This window comes from Phaseolus vulgaris, chromosome 1, assembly GCF_051622355.1.
Source record: "Phaseolus vulgaris cultivar YP4 chromosome 1, ASM5162235v1, whole genome shotgun sequence".
Taxonomy (NCBI): domain Eukaryota; kingdom Viridiplantae; phylum Streptophyta; class Magnoliopsida; order Fabales; family Fabaceae; genus Phaseolus; species Phaseolus vulgaris.
Genome location: NC_143498.1, coordinates 17049214 through 17064934, shown reverse-complemented (window position 1 = coordinate 17064934; position 15721 = coordinate 17049214). Strand labels below are relative to the sequence as shown.

At 32.8% G+C, this 15721-nt stretch overlaps 1 non-coding gene across 1 annotated transcript; it reads right to left on the bottom strand.

The window, feature by feature from the left end:
* Positions 1-1768: 1768 nt before the first annotated feature.
* Positions 1769-1841, bottom strand: TRNAK-UUU (transfer RNA lysine (anticodon UUU)). Its single transcript has one exon. It is a non-coding gene; the product is annotated as a tRNA-Lys (tRNA).
* Positions 1842-15721: the final 13880 nt, after the last annotated feature.

Sequence of the window (15721 nt, the reverse complement as noted above, 5' to 3'; positions counted from 1 at the left end):
ACAGGGTTGAGGGACATGTGTTTATGATTGAGTACTCGGTGTGACAATGTTTTGGTTATTTGTCTCTGATCCCTTTCTATGACTTGGTAATTGTTGATTGTTTGTAACTCATCTGTGTTTTTCATTTTGGGCTTCATTGATGGTTAGATGTGACTCAACCTCATGTTGAAGTTATGGCGGTGGGTGCTGCTCAGACCTTTAAATAATTCAGTCATGTTGTATTTGTTGGCGAATGGCTTAGATTTCCTCACGATGTTGCTCCTAGAAGGTTTGAATCTCGTCGTGATGTTGAGCCCGTAGTGACTCTATGTCCTTATCTGTTGGTGGCGTATCCCAGTGATAATTTGTTGTACCGTGGTTTCATTCTTTTGCATCATGGAGTCCATGTGGGCTTTTAGAGCTTTGAGGATTGAGGAATCCATTGCAAAGTGGGATATAGTTGATGTTATTTGACTTCTTATGAATACCATACAGATATGTTGTTGTGAGAAAGTTTTACCAGGATCCATGGTGGACACCAAATATTCTTACCAAGAATAGGATGGAGTAGTCCGAGGTGGAGAATCCGGTTTGTGCTAACGAGTTTATCTCTTCCTTCAAAAATTTCCAAACTTTGAGAAGTCGAGTGGAAGTCTACCTGCAACAAAACTGTCCAACATGTAGTCAGTAACTGTATGAAGAATATGTGTAATTATTAAATAAAAATATTGAATGAGTGAAAAGTACTCCTTTATATGTTATTTATGAACTTATGAACCCATAATTTACCTAAGTAGCCACTTTGATTATAAAAATAAAATTATTACTCGTGAACACATTGAGACAATTATTATTCAATATTTAAAAATATATACGATAACCGCAAATGATTGAGTGTCACGTAGTGAGAAAATATAAACTATTTCATAATTTTAGTTATGACTCAATACACAAATGAGTATGTTTTCTTCCATCAAATGTTTTTAATTAAGATTTTTTTTAATAAGATAATGATCCATTCTCAATTACTCTTTGTTCATTTCCTAATAATAATCCTCTTCGTGCAAAAGTGCAATTTATTTTGTACATAAAGTCTTATTGACATGTAATTTTTTAAAATATTAATAAGTTAATTAATCATTAAAAATTACAGGACAAATTGTATTTAAAATATAATTTTTAATAAAATTTATATCTTAAACAAAGCTTTTTTATTATTTTAAGAAAATTCGTTTTCCAAAATACAATTTTTTTCTTCGAAATAATCACTTTAAAAAGCGATTTCAAATTCAAATTATTTTTTCATTTAAATCGTATTTTAGAACACCATTTTTAATTTAGAAAAATAAAATTAAAATCATATTTAAAAAATAATTATTTATATTTATATTTTTGAAATATCTGCATTAGGCAGTTTGCAAATTTATCTTAAGAACTAATGGTCACCAAACTAGCAGTTACATGCAAACTTGTTTAGTAAAAAAAGTGCTTTCACTTTCATACAACAATAGCAACTATTTTATAAGTTATAATTCTTAAATTTTGTGATTATTTAATAAAAAAACCATAAATATTGTGCATGAAAATTAAACTTGTGCTCATTTTACTTAATTTCATTGTTAAGTAAAGTTAAACTTTTTGTTACTAAGAAAAGTAGTTATTAATTATTTCTAACGTTAAAAGTTCATAAAAATATTTACTAATTAGTAAATATAAATTGAATAGCAATTATACTAGTTCGGTTGAAGGAAGGGAAAAACAAAACCAACATTTTTATTAAAACAAAATCTGCCGTCTGTGGGAATCGAACCCACGACCACGTGGTTAAAAGCCACGCGCTCTACCAGCTGAGCTAAGACGGCTTGTTATTTAAAGTGTAAATTTAATTAATAACATATAAGTTTAGTAAAAATATTAATATTTTGTGTTCAGTACGTAAAAATAAATATTTTTTATTTTTAAAATTGTTACTGCATACTATTGTATATATTATAATTTGACAGATTATTTGAATTAAACAAGATTATTGGAATAATTCTATACAAGTTTGTATAAGCACTAGGTTGTGTTCGTATTTCCAGAATTTTAAAATAGAACGATATATATGAAGTGGGAATATGAAAATAAAATGCATTTTAAGTTGGAAAATAAAGAATCTGTTATTTTATATGTACATAGAAACTGAGATAGAAAATAATAGGTCAGCATTTAGAAATTCCGAGACTTTAGTCAAATTCTACATTTAAGCTCTAATAAAATAATTCGTCAATTTTTATTTTATTTTTTAATATTTGATTTATAGGTTTGTTGGTTAAAGTTTAATGATAAGACAATTTCAATATTTCACTATATAATAGCTTATTTAATTACTATTTTGTTAAATAATTCATTTCAAATTAAAATTTAAAAACTTATCTACAATTATATATTTTAATATTATATCATAAAAATAAATAATTTATTAATATATTTAATACTTGTAATATTAATTCTTTTGTTAGAACTCTTTTCAGAATTTTTTATTAGGAGTCACCATCAATATTAATATTAAAATAATAATTAGTATAATTTAAGTTATTTATGATGCATTCTAGTTATCCTAGTAAAAAAGTCATAACGAAAAAATTGTACATAAGAAAAATTTGATAATGATTGACTTTTATAACCGTTAGTCAAAGTTTGAAATAAGGGAAATTATGACCGTTTTCTAAACAATCGTCGTTGTATGTTCTATTTCATTATCAAAACCATTACATTTTCATACGTGTTTATTTATTTTTCAAGTTTTTTCACTCTTTTTAATTCTAAGTTCAACAAAACTTGGGATAAGATTTTGATTATGTGTTTAACTAATAAAATATAAAGTATTTCATCTTAATTAATAGATGCAAGCTATATGACTCAAGCTATATGACTCAAGTTATATGACTGGATAAATGCAAATGTTTTTTAATGTGTTTTGTCTAATACACACACAAGTGTTATGCACTTCATTTGTTAAGTTTTTTCTTGAACAAAGATGTAAGCATGTATACTTAGTCAAATAAATTTTTATTTGACCAGACAATAAATATACTTCACCAGACAAACATAATCATTGATCATTTCATGGTATGTATCAAACTTATAAATATTTATTTCATGCTTGTAGGAATTGTATGCTTCTTCATTTTTTTTCAAAAGGATATTGCAATGTTTTGTCAACATCAAGGTCTCTTGAATAACATTTTGAAAGTTGTTCCATGCAAACACATTTTCTGTAAGAGGCAAGATGACAATGTTATAGAGTCAACTAGTTCTATAAGGCCTTATGCTTTGCTACAAAGGTAGAAGGAAACAACCTTCCTAGGCTTATGAAAATCTATCATGTTTAGAGGTGTTGCTAAATAAGGTACATACATTTACCATTAAGTCAAAAACATTGAATGCCTCTTGCAACTTCAAAGAATGCTCAAACACGGGAAGAAGCAGTAGAAGAAGACCCTCACAATGACTAAAAATGATTTGCAACGACCATTTCCTTCCAAGCTAAAGAAGGTCTTTTGTGAAGATTGAAAGTTGAAAAAGGTCTTGCAACGTGAACAAGCTCTTATATTTCCTAAGCAATTATTAGCCTTGTAGTTATCAGATAGAATAATGTTCATGTTCGTTAGCAATCTAGAAGAGTGTAAAATCATTGTATTCATCATAAGACATCACCTCTTTTTCGAGAGAGAAATTTATTGATATGTGATCACTTTTTATTAAACCTTTTGGCTTTATCCAAGAGTGACTCAAGTCCTATTCACAAGTGACTATTGTCCAAACAATACTCGTTCTTAATCCGGAGTGATTGAGTTCTAAACAATACTTAGTGGGTTAGGTATGAGTAGTTATGTTCCAAACAAGACCCAACAAGTTAGCCAAGAGTAGTTGCATTCCAAAATTATATAGTGGGTTAACCAACAGTGACAGTGTCAAAGTGTCCAAAAAATAAAAAACACATCACAACACACACATAAACTTAAAGGGTTAGGATATATCAGACAAAGGTGAATTATCAACAAATTTATTCACAAAGTTCTTTCTCCTTATAATTTCATAAAATGTCGTAAACTTAGTCACCTGATGGATGGTCCCACCTAAAACTAATTTCTTCTATTTATGAATTTTACCTCTCATGCAATAATTCAAATTCACAATTAGTTCATTTTGTGTTGTAATTTGTGAAATAAAATTTTATATTTACATATTTTCTTGAGATACGTAATTGTATTTATGTATGCATGTATATATTTCTTTTCCGTAAATCAATATTATTCATTTGTTAACTATCTTAATCAATAATGAGTAAACTTCGATCATTAGACAATAAAAATTAGTCTTTTAAGATTTTTCTTCAAATGATTATCTTAGGGTGTTTTAATCCATTTCACATCTTCCTTTGCTATGTCTAACAAGTAATGTTAAAAATTCATATTTATGTGCTTTTTTTTAAGAGAATCTTACTTATAAAATACGTCTTCATATTCATGGGATTTATATATAAATTTACAAAATTTAGTTATATTATATTTAACAATGTTGTCTACTAGAATAATATAAAAAGAATTTACATATGGTATGATTTCGGGAACGTTAAAAAAATAGTATGTGGCCCCGTGAGAGAGATATTAGAGCTTCCATCATGTAAGATTAACAACGATGATCTATGTCCTCTAAACGTTATTGTGAGATTCTACATGTCCATATTCCACTGTAATCTTGAAAATGAAGTGGTCACCACCATGAAAAATTGTCCCAAAAATGGAGATGTCATGTATACTTATTTAAAATCTCTCTATCCTTTTTAAAGAGAAAATAGTACACATGAAAGGCAAAGGAATTGAGAATAATTATTAATAATTTGTATGACACATAGTGCACATATATGAATATACAGTCCAACTCGTTATTTGATCTATGTGCATTAATTTAGTCATTCATGTACTGACTAGTTAGCATAAATGAGCTTCACTGTAAATTTCCATTTAATTAAATCCCCAAGGTAAAACCTCCAACTACATATAATTTAAATTTCCACTTTCTCAAAATAAAGTCATATGTAATATGAAACCATGAATACCTTATTCAGGTCAAATTAATATCAATCAAACACACTAATAAGGTTAAAGACACCTCACTTGACTTTAAACGTAGGATAAAACTAAAATTATCTTTATTCAAATCAAATAAATATAAATCAAATAGAATAATGAGGCTACTAGGGACACCTCAATAAGAAGAGTATAAAGTGAATAATACATATAATAATTGTCTCATTTCCTTTCTTGAATACTTTTGCAATGATCTTATGACATTTGTTTCTTCTAAGTTTTTTGTTTCTTTTTCAATAATGTGTGTACCCATATTATGGTAATGTTCTTAATTATAGTGTAATTTGTAATGAGTACACTTTTCTCAATTTATAACTTTATTGTACATTTAAAAACTTTTAATATGCTTTATTTTCAGTTTTTAAACCATTTTCTTTTAATTGTAATAAATTGGTTTCTCAATGTACTTAATTGCTATAATTTTGTATATTATTTAATATGACATTTGCTTATTTTTTTGGCCACAACTTATTTTTTATTAATTCAGTGTGCTGGATTCTACATTTCTAGGGCGTCAAAATGAACATATGGTTTGCTGAATTTCAATTCTTCTACTATTTTATATGGTTTTTGAAAGTTTAGACAAATTTTGTTCTATTTTTTAATATAAACCCATATAAATTTCAGTTGGTTAGTTTTAGCTTGGACTTTTGTAACTGAGCTTATAGGCCTAATTAGAGCTCTTAGAGCTACTTGTACAACTGATTTGAAAGCTTATATAGATAGTAAATGAGATTTAAACAAAGAGACTAAATTCATTTGTTTGGTTTTTCTGTTTTAGAAATTGTTTATTCCTTTCATTTTCTCTTAATTTCAAAATTTCCTTGAGAGGGTTGAATTTTGTATTTAAAACTTTTGAAAACATTTTGCAAAGCTTCATGTCCAAGATGTGAACAAATATAATTTAATGCAAGTTAGATGCATTGTCAAGTAAGTTTTCTAAAAGAATTGTTTTAAGCTCACATCGTTAAATGCAATTTTAAGCTCACAAATTAACTGTTTAAAAAAATTTCTAGAGTTAGTTACAAATTGATAACATGTAATTGTCGAGTCACAACGAGACGGTGAAAAAAGAAACTTTAAAGAATAGAGATGTTGTCACCATAGTTTATTATGGAAAACTATGGAAAAAACCCAAATGAAAGGTCTAAAGATAAAAGGATGTTTTTGAAAAAGTGAACACAACAAGATTTCCAGTTCAAGCTTTCGAACGCAAATGTCTATAAGTGAAATATCAGTTATGGATAACTTTATCCAGAAGTACATTTTGAATTTTGGATATGAATATCCAGAATGGTTATATGTGTTCCAAATTTCTAAATGCATAAGGGTATTTTGAGACTTACGGATTTGTATATCCGGAAGCTAACTGATATGTTTTTTTTTTTCAGCATTGCCAATGGATACAGTGGACTCAAACATGGGAATTTCATGAGAGATTGATGTGTGGGATGGAATAGATGATGTTGATCTAAAACAATCAATAACTTATAACGCGTTAGATAATGAACATAGGGCACATGAGTGTAGTGGGGCGTTTACTACAAATGAGGGGTAAATGTTAGGCGTGTGAACCTTATTGTGTATGAATGATTTTAAAATTTGGCATATGTTATTGTAGGTATTTCGTAATCGATATGAGTTTTTAGAGTGGGCGAGAAGTGTTGGTTATAGTTATGGGTTTTTTATTGTTATATTAAGGTCAGATACATGGATGGGACAATGAGGAATGATGACGTACGTATTATTAGGTTGTGAGAGAGGAGGTAAATACAAACGGTATAAAAAGGATGTAGATATCAGTCGAACGGGAAGTAGGAAGTGTGAGTGTCCTTTCAGATTGAGAGGCAAACCAGTCAAAGATGGTCAAGGGTGGATGGTTGAATTAATTTGTGGTTCTCACAATCATGATTTGGCAGAGACATTGGTGGGTCAATCGTACGCTAGAAGGTTAAGTGTTGAGGAAAAGGCTATGATTGAGGATATGACTAAAACTTCAATGAAGCCAAGAAATATTTTACTAACCATGAAAGAGAGAAATGAGAAAAATGTCACGACGGTAAAACAAGTTTATAATGCAATAAGTGTTCATCAAAGATCATAACGAGGTCACATTATAGAAATGCAACAGTTCATGTTGTTACTGGAGCGAGACATGTATGTGCATTGGTGTAGGTGTGAAGAGGTGTCAAATTCCGTGCAAGATATATTTTGGACACACCCAAATTCAGTAAAGCTAGTGAACTCGTTTAACATTGTCATATTGATGGATAGTACGTACAAAATCAACAAGTATAGGATGTCGTTACTTGAGGTTGTTGGGATTACATCAACTAGTTTCACTTTTTCCGTTGCATTTTGTTTACTAGTAGTAGAAAAGGAAAATAATTTTTTGTGGGCCCTTGACAGACTTAAAAGGTTGTTTTTTAGAGTTGATTCATACCATAGGGTGCTGGTATGTGATAGAGATATTGCCTTAATGAATGCAATCAGAATTGTGTTTCCTAAAGCTTATAATTTGCTTTGTCGATTTCACATTGATAAAAATGTGAAAGCAAAATGTAAAATGTTGGTGCATCCAAGAGAGGCATGGGATCAAGCAATGCAAACTTGTGGATTATGATATTGTTGAGGCCTTTGAAGATCATGTCGATGCTTTTAAATTTGTTTGTTCTCCATGACATATATTTGTTGATTATGTGATGGCTACATGGTTACGTCGACATAAAGAAAAAATTGTGAAGGCGTGGACAGATAAGGTGATGCACTTAGGAAACACAACAAGTAACAGGGTTGAGGCGGCACATTGGAGCATAAATAGATTTCTTCAAAATTCCATGGGGGATTTATGTTTCTGCTGGGATTCGATCAACAAGATGATTATTTTACAACATAATGTAATCAAAGCTTCATTCCAAAAGAGTCTGCATGTGATCGGACATCGGTTTAAGGTTTAAGCTTACAAAAAATTGTTAGATTTTGTGTCTAAATATGCTTTGAACCTTATTGTCAAAGAGTTTGATAGGGTTAAATTTGTGGGGTTTGATAAAAAATAGGTGTGGTGGATGAACTCTTACATGTACTCATGGTCTTCCGTGTGCGTGTCAATTGGTTTCGTTAGGTGTGGGTATATGCCACTTAAATTAGTACATGTCATGTGGACTCGATTAAGCTTTGAAGATATTGCAACTCAACAATGTTCATATGAATTGTCAATTGACAAAGAGTTTGAGGTGATCACGAAGTGCTTCAGAGAGTTGGACGTTGCAGGTAAGGTTAACATCAAAACTAAATTGCAAGAGATCGTTTTTCCATAGAAGACATCTATTTACGCATCACATGATAAGATCAAAACAAAAGGTTTTGTAAAGATGGCTCGTCCTACCAAATTCATGAGATCAACTAAGTGAATCCCTTCTTATTTTGAACATGTGGATTTCTTACACTCACAACATGATAGTTGTTTGAATAAAAAATCTAGTGAAGGACATTTACCACAAATTCTACTAGCACAATCCATTCCTTTGCTTAATCAATTCCCTGTAGGGTATCATCCATACATTCTTGATGTTGTCAATGTTAAGGATGATGTTCATTGTGGGCATGGGAGAGGAGTCATGGGTTGTTGTTCGAATGAATTTGTCAAAAGAACTAAGTGAATGGAGACAAGAATATGTTGAACTGTTTGGTGGTGATGAACGATATGAATACTTGAAGAAGTCGCTTTTAGTTGACCACATGTCTATGATACCAACCACTAACACCCTTTCATTTGTACTTTGCATTTCTTCATTTAACTATGTTCGCCATTTATACTTGCAGGAGGAACATATAAGTGGATGACAATTCCGGACATGGAATACGTTGTTGCTAATCGGTATAATGTCATTTTTGTTTCATTGTCCATGACACAATCATTGAATATTTTTCCTTTAAGAACCAAGCACCAAGTAACTTCACTCATCACTGAATAATTGCAATTGGGTACGTGCACAAAAATCATTTTGTCCAGGTATACCCTAAACAAATAAAAAAGCAAGTCATAGTGCTAACTTAAAAGTTATGTAACTTATATTTATAACTTTTATAGGTGAAGCTGAAATATGGTTGTTTAATTCCACCTACATATATATTGTGGGCATCACATCATTATCCTATGGCCCAATCTTGGTCAACATACTACACTAGTCGGATACATGTTTATACAAAAATAATGTTTATTATACGACATTTCTAATCTTAACATTTGTAATAGATACTTAATGTTTATTTTTTAGGATGTTTAGCCTCTTTTAATACATGTATTCACCTCATTTCTAATGCATATATGCGCTTAGGGAAGTATCGTATACAATTACGGATGGCAAAATCCTGAACACACAATGGTGACTACGGATGACAAAATCCAGAACACAAAATGTTGCCTACGGATGGAAAAATCCAGAACACACAATGGTGCCTAAGGATGGAAAAATCCAGAACACACAATGGTGCCTACGGATGGAAACATCTGAAACACACAATGGTGCATACATATATGTAAGTCCAGAATTGAAATCCTTGCTTACAAATTTGACCATGCGGAAGGCACCATCATGCTTTTGTATATGGTAAACCGAAAGCCAATTGTTATGAGGTTTTTTTTTAAAGTGTTCATGAATTAAAATCCTAAACCAATTTAAATAACATAAGTAAAATCGACATGAAATGGTATTGATAAGGTCAAAAAACATTGTTCATGGATAGAAATATTACATAATCAATAGTCGTAATACATTATCAATCATTGCTACGTGAATGTCTCCTGACATACACAACTCTATCATTCGTCGCTCCACGTGCTAACATGATGGCTGCTTGTATTCCTTCCTACACAGGGGCTACCCTCCACCACATCACCATCATTAAGTAATGGTTGCAATGTCTGTGTAATTCTATGACAAATACAAGCATGAATGTGATAATATTAGAAAAAAAATAACAGAGATGAAAATGTTAATAATGGTTCATACATACCAGAGTAAGATGTTCAGGAAGTGTATCCTTAGGATGAGTTGCCACTATTCCGTGGGCAGGTGATTCTGAGGGTACGAGTATAGGACGCTCATCCTCCACCATGTTAATCACATATAGATGTGATACTGATCAAAAACTGTTGAACGCAAGCGCCAGGATAAAGTGCTACGTCCATATCATGTATGACATAATCATGCAAATGTAGGGGTGACAATGCGAGTTATCCCGCACCGCATTTTTCCCACAAAATGCGGGTTGGGTTGGTCAATCCCGCGCTAGGAGTACGGGCTCATTTCACTAGCCTACCCCGCATAAGAAGTATCCCGCGGGCCTGCCTGCATAAGATTTTTTTTTCAAAAGTTAAAATTTCATTAATTATAAAAAAAACTTATTCCTACTATTGAAAAACTTATTCCTTTTTTTAGTACATTAAATTCAATTTTTTTAAAATTAAATTAAATTAAATAAAGGTCACACTCCAATAGTGGTGAATGGGGTATGACTTTTTTTTTACAAAAAAAAAACTAATTTTTTATTTACGCGGGCCAGCAGGCCAACCCGCCCCGTCCCGTTGTTGGCTCGCATGGGCTGCGGGTTATGCGGAGCAGGCCAAAGCGGGTTAGCGAACTAGATTAGTGAGCTTACCCCGCACTTTTTGGTAGTGGGCTGCGAGCCCATCCTGCATTGTCACCCCTATGCAAATGTAACCATTGTCGGTCCATTTCATCTGTAGTAGGATCTTCATCTCTAACTACATATGGATGCCGAAGGATGAACTGCGCATATCCATACTGACAGAGAACACATTCTAGCATGTGCAATTGTGTCCAATTTCCAAGCCTCAAATAACCAGAGAATAACGATATCCACTCAAATGGACGTTCTTCCCTGTGCTCATCGTATGGGGAAAATTGAATGGAACCTGGTGTCAATGTATCTAGCTACAATCGAACAACAACAATTGAAGTAACTCTTCATGGTTCATACATCCTACACTAAGGTTGGTCTTCAGAATACTGGGCTTGCATACATCTCATCCCTATAAGCGAGAAGTGTTCATAAATTCATCCTTGTAATAATGTCGCATAACCAACTAGTTTCCTAGTCTTTGCATAACTACAATCTCCTAGTTGCTCATACATGTGACTTAATGCAGTTGTCGCCCAAGAATATCCCCCGGTCATCCTCAAATCGACAAAAAAACCAAGATAAATCACACTAACTGAAGTAGCACTCTTGCTGGCGAAGATAGTGCAACCAACAAGGTGAAGTAAATAAGCTCTAGCAACTACAGTCCACTGCCTCTTTGAGCATGCGTCCTCATACACATCTCTTAACCAACTTAGGTGCACATGAGCTTCCCGACAGTGTCTTGTCTCTTCAGATGCAACACGGAGGGATTCTACCAATAAACCATTCCTCGAATCTGCATGTAAGGTCTGGTGCGTGTAAAAATGACCGACAATGGAAAAATGCAACAAATTTGACACATCATCAAGAGTGATGGTCATCTCCCCGATAGGTAAATGAAATGTGTTTGTCTCTGTATGTCACCTCTCTACAAAAGCACAAAGCAATCCTTGGTCTAAATTCTCATAACTAACATGATTCAGACCACCTAAGTCATACATGTCTACAACAGCCTGTATGTGCTCATGAGGTGCTCCTAACTTATTTATCTTTCTCCCGTGAGAAATGACCTTCAGCTCACCACGATCCTACAATAATCAACATATATCATCAATTAATACATACATAACAAAGACACTCAATTGATGTTCATTACTTACCAAATCATCCCATAACTGTCTGGCCACATGATCTTCATAATTAATCACTGGCCCTCCTAGATAGCCTTCATCATCAATTTCAACTTACGACGCGTCTCCTTCTCTGGTGGCTTCTTTGTCTGTCACCGCTGAAGTCCCTCACAAACGCTACCTGAACATTGCTTTCGAGATGTGTGTAAGGTTCTGTCGCTACCTTAGTGACCAAAACAATCAACGTGCTTGGTTGCTAGGTTGGTGTTCGTTTAAGTGTGTAAGCTTCCGCATTGCCTCAATGACCAAAAGAAGGCAGATTCTCCCTACACCATATAACTTTGGAATGGCACCCAACATGTACATGCGAAATGTCTAAAACACCCTTAATGAAGTGGAAATTAGGTTACACTTAAATGCACCCAACACCCAACAACCAAGCACAATGCATGTTTAGGGTTTATTCTTCTAGACATTGAGCCAAACACACACGAAGGTAACATTCAGGCAGCGTTTTTGAAGCACTTCGGTTGCGACAGAAAGGGGAGGCATAGCAAAAAGGCACCAGAGAAGGAGATGCGTGGCAAAACTGTTAGCTTTCTCATTTCTTGTGGGTTCCGGATATTTATATCCATAACTATATTTTGAGTTTCAGATGTGTATATCCGGTTGAGTTCCGGATGCTTATGTCCGGATGAATGTTTTCCTTGGTTAGTTCCGGATGACAATATCCGTAGGCAAACATGACACTTTCAAATACCAATATCCGTAGGCAAAGCTGACACTTCTGAATGTCAATATCCGTATGCAAAGCTCACACTTTCGAATGCCAATATCCATAAGCAAAGCTGACACTTCCATATGCTAATATGTGACTTCTGGGTATTGGCATCCGTAAGCAAATATATGACAAGGGCAAAGTTAGATTTAAAATGTTACGTTGGGTGCATATAGAAAATGATATGGTGCAGGCAGAAATTGCCCTGAAAGAATGAAGGTTGCTTGGCTTGACGGTTGGGTTGTGTAACCTAATTTTCATTTCATTAAGGATGTTTTGGTCTTTTCACTAGGACATATTGGGTGTCAATCTAAAGTGATATGGTGTAGGAAGAATTTGCCAAACAATTAGTAACAAGTAATAAAAATATTGGACGTAACAAGTAGACCCATATTAAAATCAGATGAGATGTCTATGTCAAAAACGTGTGGCAATTCGTAAAATGTTGAGCCAAACGAATACTTTACATCTTTTTCTAAAAGAAAAATAGATTTGGAGGTGTATATATAAAAAACAAGGGGCAAATATAAAGAGGTTGCATCTAATAAATGAGACCAACATTACTATAAAACTGGTTTTGTGTATATGAAAAGGGGGTGGCGAGTAACAGAAAGACTGTTTCTTCATGCACCTCTATATGTTTTTTTGTTACCCCCATACAAAATGTGAAAATACCTTTTCATCCTTCTTGTGTCACCCCCATAAAGTAGCTTCCAGATTATGTAATCTGGACACGCATTTGAAAATAAACTTCCAGATTACATAATCTGGAAGCTAAAAAAGACTTCCAGATTATGTAATCTGAAATATTATAGAGGGATATTTTTGGAAAAACGAAAATGTATGCAGGTGAGAGAAGAACATATGCAGGTGCAGGAAGAAACCGTCTAACAGAAATGTTAGACTCAAAAACGAACTGGCCCATACTTTTGTTTAAAGAAGAAGTAGTGGAAAGGAAGATTGTTTCTTCCTGCACCTCCATAGGTTCTTCTACCACCCCCCTACAAAACATGAAAATATTTTTTTATCCTTTTTGTGTCACCCCCATAGAATAACTTCCGGATTATGTAATCCAAACACACATTTGAAAAAAGACTTTCAGATTATATAATCCGAAAACTAAAAAAGACTTCCAGATTACATAATCCAGAAGACTTTCGGATTATGTAATTCATAAGCTAATTACAAATTTGAAAAAAAAACTTTCAGATTACGTAATCCAAAATATTACAGAGGAGTATTTTTGGAAATAAAAAAATTTATGAAGGTGGGAGAAAAATATATGGAAGTGGAGGAAGAAACCGTCGGAAAGGAAAAAGAGAAAGCCCAAAATCTAAACAAAATAGAAGAAGCAATGCACCCACAAAACTGAAAAGCATCTCTACAGAGTAAGCACTCACTTAAATTAAAAACTAATATGTAGTAATAAAATGGAACTGCAACACTTAGGTCCACCCACATGCCTTTAATGCAAAAAAAATAAAACTCCCTGCACCTATGTAATAAGCATGAAATGCACCAAATTACTCAGAGACCTTGTTGCTCTTGAAGAATTGAAAATTGTGAATAATTTGGCATTCCACAACATTTCATATAATCATTCTTTGTTTTACATCTCAAATCTATTTTCAAGTTTCAAAATTACAAAATCAGAAAGAACTTATTTTTCTCTTAAGATTAAACAGTCTGAATGACTTATGGATTGCAAATTTAAAAAGAACTCCAAATAATTATCTTTGAAAGCAAAAACGAAAATGCTATACACACAATTAACAATATAATGATTTTCAATTTAGTGTGCCAAAATTTTGCTTTCAACACCTTCTCCGTGAAGAAGAAAGAACACAAATGTAGCATAATTGCCATTTAATAGAAGGAGGGCAAAGTAAGAAGTTTAAAATTTGTGGGGTCTAGGAAGAAGTTGGGAGGTACAAAAAGTAATATAGTATGAATTCTAAAACCAGAAAACCGAAAGCATTTTGGGTTGAGCATAAGATTCAAGGTTAAGGCAGTTTCTTCTTGCACCCCACAATATTATACAAAGACAAAAATAATCCTATTATTTTTTAGAAACCCCAAAATGCACATAAGACCCATACTAATTTTTCTTCTTTCATTGCCCACAAATTCCACATACGGATCCCATTTCTCTCTGAACAGCGGCGGCGCAGTTCTATTTCTTAGCACAAGAAGGTGTTTTTTTTTTGTGGTCGGTAGTGTCTCGAATTATCGTTTCTGCAGTTTATATCTAGTATTCCAGATAATGCAGTTCAGTAATCTTACAGAATCTGGAATCCGCATTTGTTTTTTCACATTCTGGATTTGGAAATCCATAAATCTTCTAGATTGGAGAACTCGTAAATCTTCTAAATTGGAGAATCTGGAAATATTTCGGATTGAGGAATCCATAAATCTTCCGGATTGTGGAATCTGTAAATCTTCCAGATCCATCAATCCAAAAGTCAACAATTTATTAACAATTTGCTTCCAAACACTTCCTCTTCTGGAAATCAACATGATTTACTTCCGGATTTATGAATCCGTAGCACACTCCACCACGGTTTCTTTTTCCAAATAAAAGGTCAAGGTCAGTTTTGAGATTTTAAAAATTTAGGGGGTGCGGGAAGAAAAACGTAGGGGTGCAGGAAGAAGAAGCCCAAGGTTAATTCTTCCTGCACACGCTGAACTGTGATCTAGTTTTAAATTTCCAAAATTGTCTTCTATTCTAGAATTAAAAAAATGAAATACAAAAAATACATTTTGGAAAAGCAAAATCCAGAATAAATTTTGTGTTCCAAAAATAAAAATCATATAATTGAAAAATGAAAATCCTATTCTGAAAATAAAATTTGGAAACGTATTCTAGAAAGGAATTTTGAAATCCAGTGTTTCAAAAATCAAAATCCAAAAACATATTTCGAAAAGAAATTTCAAAATTGTTTTGATTAACACCTCTTTTTTTTGTTTAAGGACATCTTTGTCATTTAACGTAAGCAAGGGGTGCAGGTTTAAATTTTCATTGGATGCAGGAAGTAATTGTGAAGATTCAAAAT